This window comes from Polypterus senegalus, chromosome 1 (assembly GCF_016835505.1).
Source record: "Polypterus senegalus isolate Bchr_013 chromosome 1, ASM1683550v1, whole genome shotgun sequence".
NCBI classification, from domain to species: domain Eukaryota; kingdom Metazoa; phylum Chordata; class Cladistia; order Polypteriformes; family Polypteridae; genus Polypterus; species Polypterus senegalus.
Window position 1 is genome coordinate 313,869,578 of NC_053154.1, and position 19,145 is coordinate 313,888,722.

A 19,145-nucleotide genomic window follows, 5' to 3' on the forward strand; every position below is an offset into this window, starting at 1 on the left:
TGAGAGCCACACATGAGCCTTCAAGATGACATCTTTTCCAGGGACGTCCATTTATTTTTTAACAAGACAATGCAAAGACTACATTGTGCACACATGACAAAGGCATGGCTGCTGAAGAAAGGGGTCCCGGTACTGGACTGGCCTACTACAGTCCAACAGAGAAGGTATGGAGAATTCAGAAATGGAAAATGTGACGACGGTGATGATGGCCCCGTACTGTTGCACACCTTAAGACGTGTTGGCAGGACAAAAGGGACAAAATGACACCTGAAACGCTACATCGCTTGGTGTCCTCCATGCCAAAACGTCTTTGAAGTATTGTGAGAAGGACTGGTGACATCACAAAGTGCTGAATGCGTCACCGTCATTATTTGACCTCATTAATGGCCATAATTTGCCCCCCGTCCCAACTGTTGCAGGCCTGAAATGCCAGAGTGGATGTTTATTAACAAATTAAATGAAGTTGAGCAGACAAAACATGAAATATCTTGGGCTCAGACTGTCAGCAATGATATTAAAGTCAAAATCCATTTAAGAATCACTGTGTTTTTCATTTTTTTATTTGCATTTACCATGCTGTCCCAACGTTTTCTGATTTGGGGTTGTAGAATGGGATGCACCTGACCCAACAGAAATGATTGGAACTCCTGAATGCACTGAACGTATATAATCGATCAGGCTGAATAGATACAGAGGACCAATAAAGTTATCAGATAATTCCTAAATTATGAACTTTGGCTTTTTAATTGGTGTTTAATGCTACAAGCTAACATGACCACCAAGGGTCCGCTCCTCAGCCCGCCTTGCCGTTTGGTTATTTTCTGCTCTTCTCACAATCCTTAATGTCTGTGTGCCTCTTGCACTGTCTCTCTTTCCCTCTATAGGTTTCCACAAATTTATTGATCGCCTTTTAAAAAAACTGCGGAGGGAACGAAGCGTAATAAACTTAACGCGAAGTCGGCTTTGCTCCTCTGTTACAGAGTTGGAGTTCTGCAATGGCGAACACACGAGGAGGTCCTGACCGGCGGTCCGTTGTCAGATACAACATCCCATATACCCCACCCCCAGCACCCACATTCATTAAAGGGCCATCTGATTAGCCTGACAGTGCGCAACTACAGGGTGCTGGTCTGTGGCATAGCAGGTCCGCGGATATAGAAAGACTGGCCGTTTTAATGAATGATTCATTTGTTGCGCTCGCGCTGGCGAATGCAGCCGGTGCGAGGGATCTGCTGTGAGTGTGAAGATGCCTCGGGGTGGTCGGCCGACCTGAGTTAGTTGCCTTGACGGCACATATGGACGGTCTGATTGTCTCAGTATCAGTCTGGGACGACAATCAAGCAATCGCACCTGCAACCGCTCCCCAGCTTATAAAACGGGAGCGCATGGTCACAAAAGAAGAAAATAATAATAATAATAATAATAATAATAATAATAATAATAATAATAATAATAATCATCATCATCATCATCATCATCATCATCATCGAGAGTGGTCTCCCCTAGACTTTCTTGTATACACTTAGAGAGGGGAGAATGGATATTTGAGGAGTAAACCACAAGACAATGATTATATTTTTATATTATGTACATTAAAGAACAATCAATATCAAATTAATAATATATTGAACAATCATTATCAAAGTAAAGTTGAATACATCGGACTCTGAATAAAAGGTAACGTACAACTTCCGGTTAACGAAAAAAGACCAAAAACTTGATAGAAATCTACGTTTTGTACCTAATATCCATCCATCCATTTTCCAACCCGCTGAATCCGAATACAGGGTCAAGGCAGGAACCAATCCTGAGCAGGATGCCAACCCACCGCAGGACACACACAAACACACCAGGGCCAATCCAACCCACCTAACCTGCATGTCTTTGGATTGTGGGAGGAAACCCACGCAGAACATGCAAACTCCACGCAGGGAGGACCCGGGAAGCGAACCCAGGTCTCCTAACTGCGAGGCAGCAGCGCTACCACTGCGCCACCGTGCCGCCCCTTGTACCTAATACTTGTAAGCAATATTTGGTTGACCTCAGTGAAAGCGTACTCGAGTTAGCGTGTTTAGATACACGCGCGCGCGCACACACACACAAGACATAATTCCAAAAATTGAATTTTCGCACTCACGGAGGTCTAAAACGTTGAGATTCATCAAAATGTCGTAATCGAATCCTTGGACTATTAGAATACTTTCCCTGCACTTCATATACGAGAAAGTAAAAAGGAAAGGAAAGAGAGAAGCGAGGGTTAAAGGTACGGGAGAAGGCGCGCGCGCGCGCGAGAAAGAGAGAGAGCGAGCTCGCGCACGAACGAACACAAGCTGGTAAATAGGGAGATAAGCAGGTGGACGGGAGTGAAGCCCCAAGACGTGTATGTGTGTGGCCATCGCTCAGGAGGGGGCTATGGGTCGCTCCTGTTGAGATACTGGGGAGCAGGAGCGACTTTTAAGCTCTGGTACTGATTTCGATGGGTGGAGCCAGTGGCAGTGGTGGAAGTACGGAGCGCCCGTACCGGGTGGAGACGGGATCGGCAGCGGTTCGGGTGGAGCAGGGCTTGGTGGTTGTCCGCCATCCGCCCGGATGGAATGGATGTCTGCACCTGTTGGTCGACGTCTGTCCGGCCTGCGAGGTCCGAATAGGATAAGCTGGAGATGCGTCAGTTTTCAAGAAAGGCAAGCCAGGCGTGTGGATTTTAAATGAGTTTCCTGCCAGATGGTTTGAAACTCGTTTTAATGGTTCTGTTTATTGGATTTGAACCCTCACCGTGCAATTTATTTTATGGATTATTTGTTTGACATTTTGGAGCACTTTAGGAATTGTTTTTTAATAAAAGCACTTGCACACTTTTTTTCACCATCCCCTTGCTTGGTGTGTTTTGTCCTCATCTTTTCCGCTCATCCCAGTCATGATTGTCGACAGAGTCGGGTTCAAGAGGCTCCCAAAAAAAATGAAGAGGGAGCATGGAGCTAACCCGCACTGTCAGATGGCCACACTTAATTATTACGGATTATCCCCAGGAGTCCCACAAGTGAGTCAGTGGTGGGATATCAGTTATAGTAGCATTCAAACCTTAAGCCCAACTTCACTCCATGTTCCTATAAGTTGTTCTTCAATCTCCCAAATCCCTCTTAAGTAAAGGAAGAGAAATTTGTCTGTGATGAGTACAGCGCCTTAAGCGTGGGAAAGGCGCTATATGAATAAAGAGTATTATTATTAACGCAGGAACTCGTACCCAGGTTACCAGCACAACCACACTGGCATGGCTAATTAACAGAGTTCTTTAGAAAACCCGCTGCAGCCCATGGGCTTTAAAGCATCCACATGCAGCGTATACCTCGGTTTTCCACTTATTTGACTCCTTGACTGGCATTAGGCCACATTAAGTACAAGCATTAAAATAAAAGACACCTGGAAACCTCAAAACCTGGCCATGAAGGAAACACATCCTCGGATTTGGCCAACAGGTAGACACCATGGCAGCAACGTATCAAACACGACGAGAGGTTTACCTTGAGCTGCAGCCTCCGGCTCCTGAATGTAAAACCTGCTGAATGGACTGGACGTGTGGGGTCAGTATGAGAAGTCGAGCTTGTGAGCCCAGCTGGCGCCTGTGAGCTCCTTCGCCGTCCCAAACCTGACAGCTGCTCCCCTCCCAGTCGGCGACTAATATGGAACTCGTTAAAAGGGAAAGACGGCCGCACAAATTGAGGAGCATTTCCCCCAGTGGCGTATTTACTTTCTTCAGCAATGCCAACCTCAGCACTTCACATTCTCTGGGCTCCATTAGGGACCAAAGTAATTTCGACACCACCGTTAGGGGGGTTGCTGGGTGGGAAAGCAAAGAGATGGCCTAACACGTAGAGGTGGTGCTTGGTTATTATGAATCATCTCAGAAGCGATTTGCTGAGTTATTAAAGATTATAAGGGGGTGGGCGGTGGTGGTTAGAAGTGCTCTTTCTGACCTTGGCATCAATCTCTGGGCACAGTGGCCCAATGTGAAATGGATCAGGGGCACAGATGGCCATAAACAGACGTCCCATTGAAGTGATGAGAGCTTCTCCTCTAATGTATAGTGAGATGGATGGCAGAGTGGCACAGTGATTAGCTGTACCACCTCCCAGAACCAACCTGCTAGGCTCTCATCGGAGGGTCAAGAATTTGCTTGTGTGGGGTCTTCTTGTTCCCCTCGTGTCCATATAAGCTTTCCTCCCACATCCCTAAAAGACATGCAGATTTGATTAAAATTGTGGCCCCCAAATTAGACACTCTGTAAAAATGAATGCGGGTGTGCGTTAGTGAGGGGGTCCTGCACAGTTCAGGGTTGTTTCCAGCCTTCCACTTCAGCACAAATCAAACAAATCACAAGGACCAGATAATATTTACCCTCGAGTTCTTAAAGGACCACCGAGTACAGATATAAACCCATGACACATATTTTTAGAAAGTCACTGTGCACTGGGGACAGGAAAAGGGCAAATATCATGCTGTTATATAAAAAGGGCGACCGGGCAGATCCAAGTAACTAAAGCCCAGTAAGCTGAATGGGCACCACAGGAAAATAAATGGAAGGAATTATTAAGGATAAGATTGAACAGCAATGGCAAGTACAGGAGTTTTACTGAACAGTCAGAAGAGGGAGGTCGTGTTTTACTAACAGGCTGTAATTCAATGAGGAGGCAACAAAAGGATCTGATCAAAGTGGAGCAGATGAGATTATTGATCTGGACCTTCAGAAAGCATTTGATAAGGTGCCACATGAGAGGGTGGGCATCAAACTGAAAAAAAGTGGGAGTTCAGGGTGTGGGGTGTCGATGGGTGCAGAATTGGCTCAGACACAGGAAGCAGAGGGTGATGGAATCAGAATTGGCCGATGTTAAGAGTGGTGACCAGCAGGGGGCAGTGCTGGGGCCGCTGCTGTTTTTAATATATAGAAATGATTTAGATTTGCCAATAGGAATTCGCCAGGCTGATACAGTGGAGCACTTTAAAACACTGCTGAAAACACATTACTTTAACATGGCCTTTTTATAACTTCACTTTAACTTAATCCTGATACTCTGTATGTTCAATTCATCATAATAATTATTCACAGTGGCTCCAAAATCCATACTGACCCCTACTCTCTCTTCTGTTTCTTTTTCCAGCCTGCGCCACCACCACCTACTCAAAGCATCATGAAGCTCCAACATTGATGGACTGAAAGCCAGAAGTCTACGTGACCATCATCATCAGGTCCTTCCATGAAAACCCTAAATACAAAGAGGACTGTTTGACTTATGTTAGGTAGATTGCCCAGAGGGGACTGGGTGGTCTCTTGGTCTGGAAAACCTACAGATTTTATTTTTTTCTCCAGCCTTTGGAGTTTTTTTTTTGTTTTTTCTGTCCACCCTGGCCATCGGACCTTACTTATTGTATGTTAATTAATGTTGACTTATGTTTATTTTTTATTGCGTCTTCTATTTTTCTATTCATTTTGTAAACCACTTTGAGCTACATTTTTTTTGTATGAATATGTGCTATATAAATAAATGTTGATTGATTGATTGAGATAGGAATATAAGTAACAACTGCGGTAGGCTGGCGCCCTGCCCGGGGTTTGTTTCCTGCCTTGCGCCCTGTGTTGGCTGGGATTGGCTCCAGCAGACCCCCGTGACCCTGTAGCTAGGATATAGCGGGTTGGATAATGGATGGATGGATGGATAAGTAACAAGCTGTTTAAGTCCGTAGATGATACCAAGATAGGTGGATTGGCAGATAATTTAGAATCTGTTGAGTCATCACAGAATGATTTGGACAGCATACAGGCTTGGGCAGATTTGTTTAATGTCTGTAAATGTAAAGAATTACAAATGGGAAGTAGAAATGTGAGGTTTGAATACACGATGGGAGGTCTGAAAATCGAGAGTCCATTTCATGAGAAGGATGTAGGAGTCGTAGTAGACTCAACACTATCAACTGCCAGACAGTGTTCAGGAGCCATTAAGAAGGCTAACAGAATGTCAGGTTATATAGCGCCTTGATGTGTGGAGTACAAGTCACAGGAGGTTCTGCTCAGGCTTTATAACACACTGGTGAGGCCTCATCTGAGGTACTGGGTGCAGTTTTGTTATCCGGGCTACAATTTATATGCTTCCCCTTGGCCATATTATTCGTAGCTATGGACTGGGTTATCATTTCTATGCTGATGATACTCAACTCTATTTCAGTGTTAAAAGTGGAACTTCATCAGAGCTTTCTCAGCTCACAACCTGCCTTAGTGAAATTAAAACCTGGATGGAGCAGAACTCTTTAAAATTAAACTGCAACAAAACTGACCTCCTGCAAATTGGGTCTAAAGTGCAACTTAATAAAATGAGCTCCTTCCCAGTCCATCTTGGTGGTGATCTCATCAGACCTGCCTCTACTGCAAAGAATCTTGGTGTCATTTTTGAATTCTCCCTCTCTTATTCCGCCCACATAAATCACATTAAGAAACTTTCTTACTTTCACCTCCGTAACATATCCCGTGTTCGCTCCTTCCTCTCCTTTCCTAATGCTGAGAAACTTCTCCACGCTTTTATCACATCCCGCATCGATTATTGTAACTCGCTGCTGGCAGGTGCCCCTTCTAATCTTATACCACAGCTCCAGCTTATTCAAAACTCTGCTGCAAGAGTCCTGACTCGAACCAGCAGCAGCGAGCACATCACACCCATCCTGCTCCGTCTTCACTGGCTCCCCGTGTCTTACAGAATCGAATATAAAATCCTACTAATAACCTACAAAGCCTTAAATGACCTTACGCCAAACTACATCAGTGACCTTCTCCATCACTATGTGCCTGCCCGTCCACTAAGGTCCTCTGATTCTGGCAATCTTGTTGTGCCTCACACTAATCTACACTCCATGGGTGACAGCAGGGCCTTCAGCTGTATAGCGAGTGCCCAGACTCTGGAATGACCTACCGAAATTAATCAGGTCAGCTGACTCCATGAATTCTTTTAAAAAACAACTCAAAACTCATCTGTTCAGGAAGGCTTTTAGCTCTACTTGACTTTATCACCCTTATCTCAGTTTACCTCCATGTCAAGATGCTCATGTAACCTGTGTGTGTGTGTGTGTGCTGGACCATCAATTATGTTGTCTGTTAGGTTTTTCTCTGAATTTACTGTCTTACTATTTTTTATTTATTTTTCTGGTTTAGTAAAATGCTATATACTGTATACCCTGCCGATCTTTCTTAAACTCTGCAAAGCTCCTTGAGCATGGAAAAGGTGCTATATAAATAAAATGTATTATTATTAATATTATTTATTATTTCATAGATAGATACTTTTTTAATCCCAAGGGGAAATTCACATACTCCAGCAGCAACATACTGATAAACGATATTAAATTAAAGAGTGATAACAATGCAGGTATAACAGACAATAACTTTGAATAATGTTAACGTTTACCCCCCCAGGTGGAACTGAAGAGTCGCATGTGGCGGAGGAACGATCTCCTCAGTCTGTCAGTGGAGCAGGATGGTGACAGCAGTCTGTCGCTGAAGCTGCTCCTCTGTCTGGAGATGATCCTGTTCAGAGGATGCAGTGGATTCTCCATGACTGACAGGAGTCTGCTCAGCGCCCGTCGCTCTGCCACGGATGTCAAACTGTCCAGCTCCGTGCCTACAATAGAGCCTGCCTTCCTAACAAGTTTGTCCAGGCGTGAGGCGTCCCTCTTCTTTATGCTGCCTCCCCAGCACACCACCGCTTAGAAGAGGGCGCTCGCCACATCCATCTCATAGAACATCTGCAGCATCTTATTGCAGATGTTGAAGGACGCCAGCCTTCTAAGGAAGTATAGTCGGCTCTGTCCTCTCTTGCACAGAGCATCAGTATTGGCAGTCCAGTCCAATTTATCATCCAGCTGCACTCCCAGGTATTTATACTGTAGGTCTGCACCCTCGGCACAGTCACCTCTGATGATCACGGGGTCCATGAAGGGCCTGAGCCTCCTAAAATCCACCACCAGCTCCTTGGTTTTGCTGGTGTTCAGGTGAAGGTGGTTTGAGTCGCACCATTTAACAAAGTCCTTGATTAGCTTCCTATACTCCTCCTCCTGCCCACTCCTGATGCAGACCACGATATCAGTGTCATCAGCGAACTTTTGAACGTGGCAGGACTCCAAGTTGTATTGGAAGTCTGATGTATGTTGGCTGAACAGGACTGGAGAAAGTCCAGTCCCCTGTGGCGCTCCTGTGCTGCTGACCACAATGTCAGACCTGCAGTTCCCGAGACGCACATACTGAGGTCTGTCTGTAAGATAGTCCACGATCCATGCCACCAGGTGTGAATCTACTCCCATCTCTGTCAGCATAAGAGCAGGAGGACAAAGACTCTCTGGTCTGAATCGACAAAAAGCATGGCTGAATTGGTGGAGGTGGGGGGACAGGGGTTAGGGGGCTAACTGACTTGTTTCTTTTTTTTTTGTCCTGCCATGCAATGTGAATTGTGACTTCTTCCATACACCAAGGTACATGTGTGACTATCTAGAAGATGTCAATTCAGTTGGTCCAGTTTCTTTGGGCAGAACTCCAAGCACTATGTCTGCTGAAGACCAGACGCTGCTCAACCCCACTGCCTAATGCCATCCCTATGCTGGTGGCATCAAATGTGGGTGATCCTCAGCAACAGTGAGTGAGGGGACTGGTCAGGATGAATGCAGCCAAATACAGAGGGAACCTTGAAGAAAACCTACTGCAGAGTACATGACACCTCAGATTGGGGCGATGGTCCGCCATTCAGTCGGGGGGATGAATATCTCAGCAGCATTCCATCAGTGAAATGCCAAATGGCATTTAAAGGACTCTGAGAGCAGGAGGGCAAAGACTGTCTGGTCCGATGACGCAAAAACTGAACTCACTGAACAGAACTCCAAGCAGAAATTCTCGTGAAGACCAGGCACGGCTCATTCCCTGCCTGACATCATCTCTACACTGAGGCACAGTGATGGACAGAGAGATGGGTCAGAATTGAAGGAAGGACAAATGAAGCCAAATACCAAGAAGTTCTCAAAGAAAACCTGCTGCAGAGCACTGCACCATCTGAGACTGGGGCAACGATTTACCTTTCAGAATGTCAATGACCTGAAGCAAACAGCCAAGACCACGTTAGAGAGGCTTTGGAAAACATTTTGTATCACTCCAATCCCAAAGGTATCACGTCCTAGTGAGCTGAATGACTTCCGGCCTGTCGCTTTGACGTCACATGTGATGAAGACCATGGAGCGGCTGCTGCTTCACCACCTGAGGCCACAGGTCCTCCACGCCCTCGACCCTCTGCAGTTCGCATACCAGGAGAAGGTGGGACTGGAGGATGCCATCATCTATATGCTACACCGATCCCTCCCCCTCTTGAACAGAGGCAGTGGTTGTAAGAATTACGTTTCTGGACTTCTCTAGCGCCTTCAACACCATCCAACCTCTGATCCTTAGGGACAAGCTCACAGACATGGGAGTAGACTCACACCTGGTGGCATGGATCGTGGACTATCTTACAGACAGACCTCAATATGTGCGTCTCGGGAACTGCAGGTCTGACATTGTGGTCAGCAACACAGGAGCGCCGCAGGGGACTTGACTTTCTCCAGTCCTGTTCAGTCAACGTACATCAGACTTCCAATACAACTTGGAGTCCTGCCACGTTCAAAAGTTCGCTGACGACACTGCTATCGTGGGCTGCATCAGGAGTGGGCAGGAGGAGGAGTATAGGAACCTAATCAAGGACTTTGTTAAATGGTGCAACTCAAACCACTTACAACTGAACACCAGCAAAACCAAGGAGCTGGTGGTGGATTTTAGGAGGACCAGGCCCCTCATGGACCCCGTGATCATCAGAGGTGACTGTGCGCAGAGGGTACAGACCTATAAATACCTGGGAGTGCAGCTGGATGATAAATTGGACTGGACTGCCAATACTGATGCTCTGTGCAATAAGATGCTGCAGATGTTCTATCAGACGGTTGTGGAGAGCGTCCTCTTCTACGCGGTGGTGTGCTGGGGAGGCAGCATAAAGAAGAAGGACGCCTCACGCCTGGACAAACTGGTGAGGAAGGCAGGCTCTATTGTAGGCACGGAGCTGGACAGTTTGACATCCGTGGCAGAGCGACGGGCGCCGAGCAGACTCCTGTCAATCATGGAGCATCCACTGCATCCACTGAACAGGATCATCTCCAGACAGAGGAGCAGCTTCAGCGACAGACTGATGTCACCATCCTGCTCAACTGACAGACTGAGGAGATCGTTCCTCCGCCACATGCGACTCTTCAGTTCCTTCTGGGGGGGTAAACGTTAACATTATACAAAGTTTTTGTCTGCTATGCCTGCATTGTTATCACTCTTTAATTTAATATTGTTTTTTATCAGTGTGCTGCTGCTGGAGTATGGAAATTTCCCCTTGGGATTAATAAAGTATCTATCTATCTAGTAAGGGTAGTAGAAAATGTAGTAGTAGACCTGTTTTAATTTGCTTAAGAGGATTGTCTCTTTATTATAATAAAGAAATCCTGGTATGGGACGTGACTTTTTAAGAGACTTTTTGGAATGAAGTCCTGCGAGACGGAGACTTTTAACATGAGATTCTTTCAAGTCATACCCTACTTACAACCTTTGGAAGCAAGTCCTTTGCGAGATGGTGACGTTTGCCATTAGATTCTTTCATGTCACGCTCCTACTTACAACTATTTTCAAACAAGACCGCGGTCATCTAACCTCAGTCGTGTGAATGCTTTTGTCAGACACACTTCCTGCGCTCTCGGCTCTTATAAATTTTATCAGAAAAATAATTTTATACGTTCTAGACACGTCAACGACTAAGCGAAGACAAAAGAGCAGGGACAGACAATCGAAAAAGTCAGGTAATTTATTAAAGATAAAGAAACTATATTCACTCATGGGCAGTTATACACTCACCTAAAGGATTATTAGGACCACCTGTTCAATTTCTCATTAATGCAATTATCTAATCAACCAATCACATGGCAGTTGCTTCAATGCATTTAGGGGTGTGTTCCTGGTCAAGACAATCTCCTGAACTCCAAACTGAATGTCAGAATGGGAAAGAAAGGGGATTTAAGCAATTCTGAGCGTGGCATGGTTGTTGGTGCCAGACGGGCCGGTCTGAGTATTTCACAATCTGCTCAGTTACTGGGATTTTCACGCACAACCATTTCTAGGGTTTACAAAGAATGGTGTGAAAAGGGAAAAACATCCAGTATGTGGCAGTCCTGTGGACGAAAATGCCTTGTTGATGCTAGAGGTCAGAGGAGAATGGGCCGACTGATTCAAGCTGATAGAAGAGCAACTTTGACTGAAATGACCACTCGTTACAACCGAGGTATGCAGCAAAGCATTTGTGAAGCCACAACACGCACAACCTTGAGGCGGATGGGCTACAACAGCAGAAGACCCCACCGGGTACCACTCATCTCCACTACAAATAGGAAAAAGAGGCTACAATTTGCACAAGCTCATCATAATTGGACAGTTGAAGACTGGAAAAATGTTGCCTGGTTTGATGAGTCTCGATTTCTTTGAGACATTCAAATGGTAGAGTCAGAATTTGGCGTAAACAGAATGAGAACATGGATCCATCATGCCTTGTTACCACTGTGCAGGCTGGTGGTGGTGGTGTAATGGTGTGGGGGATGTTTTCTTGGCACACTTTAGGCCCCTTAGTGCCAATTGGGCATCGTTTAAATGCCACGGGTTACCTGAGCATTGTTTCTGACCATGTCCATCCCTTCATGACCACCATGTACCCATCCTCTGATGGCTACTTCCAGCAGGATAATGCACCATGTCACAAAGCTCGAATCATTTCAAATTGGTTTCTTGAACATGACAATGAGTTCACTGTACTAAAATGGTCCCCACAGTCACCAGATCTCAACCCAATAGAGCATCTTTGGGATGTGGTGGAACGGGAGCTTCGTGCCCTGGATGTGCATCCCACAAATCTCCATCAACTGCAAGATGCTATCCTATCAATATGGGCCAACATTTCTAAAGAATGTTTTCAGCACCTTGTTGAATCAATGCCACGTAGAATTAAGGCAGTTCTGAAGGCCAAAGGGGGTCAAACACCGTATTAGTATGGTGGTCCTAATAATCATTGAGGTGAGGGTAGGTTGTGTTGTCAGGATGTAAGTCCAAACACGGAATCAAAATTCAATGCAATCTTAAGAAAAATTTATTCCAAATGTTGTTTTTACTGCAGTTTTAAAGTAAAAGTGAAAATAATGCATATGTAACAATACCCATGAAAATAACAATCTCTTTAAGTTGTAAATCTGGTAAACCAAACATGGGGGTGGGTGAACGAAGCGAGCAGGGTTGGAGCCCCCTAGCATTTCATAATAATAATGAGTAGCCATTACTTTTTGCATAAAAAAATAGTGTTTTTTCAGATAATTACTTTAAAGTTTAATAATATTTTGTTTATGTCATATATGTAGCAATGGATTGGCGTAGCAATGGACTCTGCAGATTAAAGGCCAACGAGCTTTGGGGGTCCACTCAGGGCCATTTACATTTTTTTTTTTAAATTTTAATAACTTAACTAAAACAACAGCTTCCCAGTCTCAATGCAGTGGCTTCAATGTTCAATGTCTTGTTACCATCAACTCTGACCTTGATGGCTGATGACGAATTGTATGCTGCTGTTGATCTTCTCCTTGAACGCTACAGCACCGACATTTCACCAGCATTTTCCTCTCAATTGGTATCACTTCGTGTGTGTTTTCAATCCATCCTGTTAACCAAGTCAACCGTTTTCAAAGTAGCTGAACTGTTGCTGATAGATCAGTTATGCACTGTCATCTACTTTCAGTGGCGTTTGCACGGCTTACGTGTTACTGCCGACTACGCCAATGACTGTCGCTGCGTGTGAACGATCGTCCTCCATGTTAAAACTCATCAAAAATGACCTTAGAAGCACCGCGTCGCAAGATAGACTTAGTGGGTTGGCTGTCCTCTCAATTGACAACAAGTATGCTGGACAACTTGACGTGTCTAACATCGTTGAGACTTTTGTGCAACAACAGGCACTCAAGCAAATATTTTAAGGTACTGGTGATATTAGAAGCAATAGGATTTGTGACTTGTCAGTCAGTTCCATTTTTGTAGGCTTTTACAGTAACACAAATCAGTAATCTGTTTTATTGTGTACCTTAGTATGGCTTACTGTGCATTAGTGTAACTACTGGGAGGATTTGTGAGCGTCACCACTTTATGATGTCCATTTTCTCAGAACTTGTGCAAAATGGGTCGATGGTGCAGTAGTATCCTGTCAGCCAGTGTTGTCATTTTAATTTGTGCGAAGATCAGCCTCGCTACAAACAGACATGCAGACTCAGAAGTACGGAGGTGCTGTCAAGTGAGAGGCAGAAACCAACCAGGGCAGGGAAATGTATGAAGAAAAGGATAGGACAATTCTGCCTGAAAAACACTATTGTAAAATAAAATGTCAGTGAATTTAACGGTAAAAATATTGTAAATGGTAAAAGTCCAGTCAAATGAAAACGTTTGGGAACCTCCCTCAGCCTGTATAATAATTGACTCGACTTTCAACAATAAGATAACAGTGGTATGTCTTTCATTTCCTAGGAGCACTGCGGTGTTTTCAAAACAAAAATTTTTAGTGACACAGTATTTAGTCGTATGAAATTAAATCAATTGTGAAAAACTGGCTGTACACAAATGTGGGTCCCCTTGTCATTGTGCTGATTTGAATGCCTGTCACTGCTCAATGCTGATTACTTGGCTGGATGAGCTCGTTAAGCCTTGAACTTCATAGACAGGAGTGTCCAATCATGAGTGGTCAAAGGTATTTAAGGTGGTCAGTCACAAGTTGTGCTTCCTTCCCTTTGACTCTCCTCTGAAGAGTGACAGACAGCATGGGATCCTCAAAGTAACTCTCCAAAGATCTGAAAACAAAGATTGTTGAGTCTCATGGTTTAGGGCGGGCGAGTTTGACCTCGGGGAACATGCTTTTTTATACTTGTACTTGTACTTATAACAATTTTATAGACAAATGATACTATTTATAGTCGCGTGGGGGGCGCGAGATGTTTTCTTCTTCCTAGGGGGGCATGACAGAAAATAATTGAGAAGCACTGGTTTAGGGGAAGGCTACAAAAAGCCATCTCAGAGGTTTAAACTGTCAGTTTCAAGTGTAAGGAATGGAATCAGGAAATGGAAGGCCACAGGCACAGTTGCTGTTAAACCAACACAGCAGGTCTGGCAGGCCGAGAAAAATACAGGAGTGGCATATGAGCAGGATTGTGAGAATGGTTACAGACAACCCACAGATCACCTCCAAAGACCTGCAAGAACATCTCCCTGCAGATGGTGTATCTGGACATCGTTCTACAATTCAGCACAATTTGCACAAAGAACATCTGTATGGCAGGGTGATAAGAAAGAAGCCCTTTCTGCACTCACGCCACAAACAGAGTCGCTTGTTGTATGCCAATGCTCATTTAGACAAGTCAGATTCATTCTGGAACAAAGTGCTTTGGAATGAAGAGACAAAAATTGAGTTATTTGGTCAAAACAAAAAGTGCTTTGCATGGTGGAAGAAGAACACCGCATTCCAAGAAAAACACCGGCTACCTACTGTCAGATTTGGTGGAGGTCCCATCATGATGTGGTGCTGTGTGGCTAGTTCAGGGGACTAGGGCCCTTGTTAAAGTCGAGGGTCAGATGAATTCAACCCAATAGCAACAAATTCTTCAAGACAATGTAAAAGCATCAGTCACAAAGTTCAAGTCACGCAGGGGTTGGTTATTCCAACAAGACGATGACCCAAAACACAGTTCGAAATCTACAAAGGCGTTCATGCAGAGGGAGAAGTACAATGTTCTGGAATGGCCGTCTCAGTCCACTGACTTGAATATCATCGAAAATCTATGGGATGATTTGAAGCAGGCTGTCCTTGCTCGGCAGCCATCAAATTGAACTGAACTGGAGAGATTTTGTATGGAAGGATAGTCAGAAATACCTCCAACCAGAGTCCAGACACTCATCACAGGCTATAGGAGGCATCTAGAGGCTGTTAGATTTACAAAAGGAGGCTCAACTAAGTACTGATGTCATATCTCTGTTGGGGTGCCCACATTTATGCACCTGTCTAATTCTGTTATGATGCATATTTTCTGTTAATCCAATAAACTTAATGTCACTGCTGAAATACTACTGTTTCCATAAGGCATCTCAGATATTAAAAGGAAGTTGCTACTTTGAAAGCTCAGCCAATGAGAAACAAAAATCCAAAGAATTAAGAGGGGTTTCCAAACTTTTAACTTTCTCATATGACTGTAAAACACCTTTTCTGAAAAAAAGGAAAGGTACTTTATGTTCTACTGAAAATTACCTAAATATCTTAAATAATACATTTCATTATTTCTGTAAAATCAATATTTTTCTGTTTTCAAGATATGCTTCATGCCGTTTACTGATACATTACAGTGAAAAAATCGCTGTTACTTTTACAGTGTAAAACTGTTAAATAGCGAATGTAAAATGTAAAACGATAAAGCGCAGCTTCAGTAACACCGAAGTTACGATATTTGCATAAGGACACGCCCCCTTTTAACCATATGGTTCCTGGTGAACTGCATACCTTTGCGCAGTATGGGAAAAAAAAACTTCAACAAAGTTAGCAGATTTATTTTTCCATACGTACTGAAGGTTTTTTGAGGTTATGGAAACTGATTTATGGTGGGTTGTATTCGTTAAACTCACACACCTGTAGGACGCCATACACCAGCGTTTCTCAACCTTTTAAGTATTTGCGACCCGAGTTTTCATAACAGTTTTAATCGCGCTCCCCTAACGTTTTTTTTGAAACTCTATGTATTTATTTTTTGCTTCCGATACACCGCTACAAGTTTGAACTTTTATCGACATTTATCTAACTCTATATTTATTTTTATAGTATCAGAATGTAGTATAAGTTAATTTGTTTTGGTTTCCATAGATGCATTTTTCATATTTTCGATTCTTGTTTTCTTTTTTTCACATCTTCGCGTCCCCTTTTTTGTTACTTCGGGGGCGCGCCCCACAGGTTGAGAACCGCCGCCATACACCACAAAAGCAAACTGTACTTCTCCACCAGACAACGTGCTATAACTTCTTTACACACTGAATTCTTTTAAATGTATATCATTAAGTTATACTGTGCGTGTTTGCTATTGGTTGCAGTTACTTTGCTGATGCAAACTGTGTACTGGGGTTTGATACTGACGATATTCTCTAGCGGTTTCTTGATTGGCATATTTATTATAGTGCACGGATTTCAGGTATTGGTTAAACCTTCACTTCTGCTGGAATGCTTTGTAAAAGAAAATGCAGGAATTTACTACAACGTTATACTGTAGACGTAAAAAATATTGATACCTTTTTAAACGGCAAAATTCTGGGAACCACAGCTGCCAGTACTTTACCGTAAATTCAACATTGAGTTCTTTTTAAAGTGGATCGAGTTCACTATAGAAAGGCACTATAAACATACAGACGGGCAGCAGAAGCTTTCTATTCTAAAGCGGAGAAATATCATCACGAGGATGCGGGTCTCCTTTCTAGACGTGAAGGTTGAGCCCCCTTAACTGACAATATCACCGCTCCCCATTTAAAACGTCCACCCCCAGCGCACAGTTTCAGATTTAACACTTCGGGCGTTGCTTCCAAAATACCCCCCGCCCACCACCATCCCCCAGTCACACACTTTTTCTTCTCCCCGAGATGCCATCGTTATAAAACCATTTTCCCAAATTAGAGCCCAGTAAGTAATCTCAGCGAAATGATTATGCTAATCACCTGTTTGTGCGGGGCCGGCTTCATTAGTGCGGCTCATTATTTCGAGAAGCTTCGGGGGTCCGAGGGGAATAGAGGCAGAGGTCAGAGATGAATTTGGAGCGGGGTGGGGGGAGGGGAGCGGCATCTGACATCAAGAGCTCAGCGATCCCCCCGGGCACACGCTGCGGTAGAACAGTTTGTCCTTATTAAGAGAGGGAAAGAGCGCCGGACCACCTGTCAGTGTGGCGCTGGGGTGGGCATCCGGTTAACATCTGACTGAGTAAGCCAAAAATGTCTGTCAGTCTGTCTTTCAACCTATATCTTTAATTTATAGTGCCTTCATTTCTAACTATCTATGAGTTTTATATGACGCCTTATTTAATAGTCATCCTTTAATATTCTAACAGTATCTTGCAAAATTCGTCTGTTTAGAGCTGAGAAAGGTGCAATATGAATAAAACGTTTTCCTATTATTATTAAAAGTATTGTGCTATTACTAACACTCAGTGATTTGATTCTACACACAATGCTTAAAGTTGCTTAGAAAGATGTCAGCATTTTGTTAAGTAACAGCTTGTTTGGGGTCTAACAAAGCCCACCTATCTCTTCTCTAAACTTAATCCCAGGACTACAGGAAGCCACAGCTCACACAAGAAGCATCATGGGGTGGGGAGGAACCAACCCTGGATGGGGTGCCAGTCCATCGTGGGGTACAGTCACAGCCACAGCCTCACTGTCCTGTACTGAGCCAGCCTGCAGACACCAGGCTATCATATGACATACATGTTTGTCTCTCTTTAATATACAGTGCCTTCACTATTCTATTTCCTTCTATCATTAATAAACTGCAAAGTGTTTCATTTCTATCTCATACTGCATATTTTATAGGGCCTTTCATTATCTCTCTATCTTTAATATAATCTATGTTTGATGTGCTATAGTGCCTTTCATTATCTATAATTTGTTTATTTCTACAGTACACAGCTCTTTCATCACTTTTTAAAGAGCTTTAAGCAGTGAGTGGCGAGCCACTTCAGCTACCAGTAATGTGCAGCATCCACCTGAATGAGGCGACAGTAGCCATTTTGCGCCAGTACTCTTACCACCCATTAGCTGTTAGGTGGTGAAGGGGTGAGAGAGAGTTAGCCAATTAGAGACAAGGAATGATTGACCAAGCCATGTGGTCAGTTTATCCACGGCATCAGGAAACACCCTACTCTTTACCAAAGATGGGAAGGGATTTGTTATGAACACAGAGAGTCAGGACCTCGGGTTTATGTCTCACCCAAAGGACGGTGACATTTTCATAGGCTAGTGGCCTCGTCACTGCACTGGGGCATTGGGATCCACATTCAGGCCACTGTCTATCTATCCATTATATAGCGCCTTTCATGTCTCTCTCTATCTTATTTATTTTTTAGCACATTTCCTATCTATCCATCTATTGTATAGTGCCTTTCATGTCTGTTTATATATTTTATAGCACCTTCCCTATCTATCTATTATATAGTGCCTTTCATATCTATCTATCTGTTTTATAACGCCTTCCCTTTCTATCTATTATATAGTGCCTTTCATGTCTCTCTCTCTCTCTATCTTATTTATTTTTTAGCACATTTCCTATCTATCCATCTATTGTAGAGTGCCTTTCATGTCTGTTTATATATTTTATAGCACCTTCCCTTTCTATCTATTATATAGTGCCTTTCATGTCTCTCTCTAGGGCGGCATGGTGGCGCTGGGTTCGCTTCCTGGGTCCTCCCTGCGTGGAGTCTGCATGTTCTCCCCATGTCTGTGTTGGGTTTCCTCCCACAGTCCAAAGACATGCAGGTTAGGTAGATTGGTGATTCTAAATTAGCTCTAGAGTGTGGTGGGTGTGTTTGTGTGTGTCCTGTGATGGGTTGGCACCCTGCCCGGGATTGGATTCCTGCCTTGTTGGCTGGGATTGGCTCCAGCAGACCTCCGTGACCCTGTGTTCGGATTCAACGGGTTGGAAAATGGCTGGATGGATGTCTCTCTCTATATCTATCTATTTATTTTATAGCACATTTCCTTTCTATCCATCTATTGTTTAGTGCCTCCGTGGGCACAGTGCCTTAATCACACACCACAGGAAGCCAATGATGTAATCGAGAACGACCGCACCAACACATGCAGGTGCGATTCGCTCCAACTACCCCATTAACTCCCCGCGGTCATGCAATCGCGCCCACAGAGAATGGCATGGCTAAACCCGGTCTTTTTTATTGGAAGCCACAGACCCGCTATACCACAAAGTACCTCAAGCAAAAAGCTCAGCAGAAGCAGATCAAATGGT

General features: G+C 44.0%; 1 protein-coding gene across 1 annotated transcript in view; it reads right to left on the bottom strand.

Moving 5' to 3' along the window:
• Positions 1-3,693, bottom strand: part of LOC120515370 (immunoglobulin superfamily member 22-like) — a 185,009-nt gene extending 181,316 nt beyond the window's left edge. Inside the window, 1 exon segment of the mRNA XM_039736264.1 lies at positions 3,519-3,693. The gene's annotated coding sequence lies outside the window, so the exon portion shown is untranslated.
• Between the last annotated feature and the right edge of the window lie 15,452 nt (positions 3,694-19,145).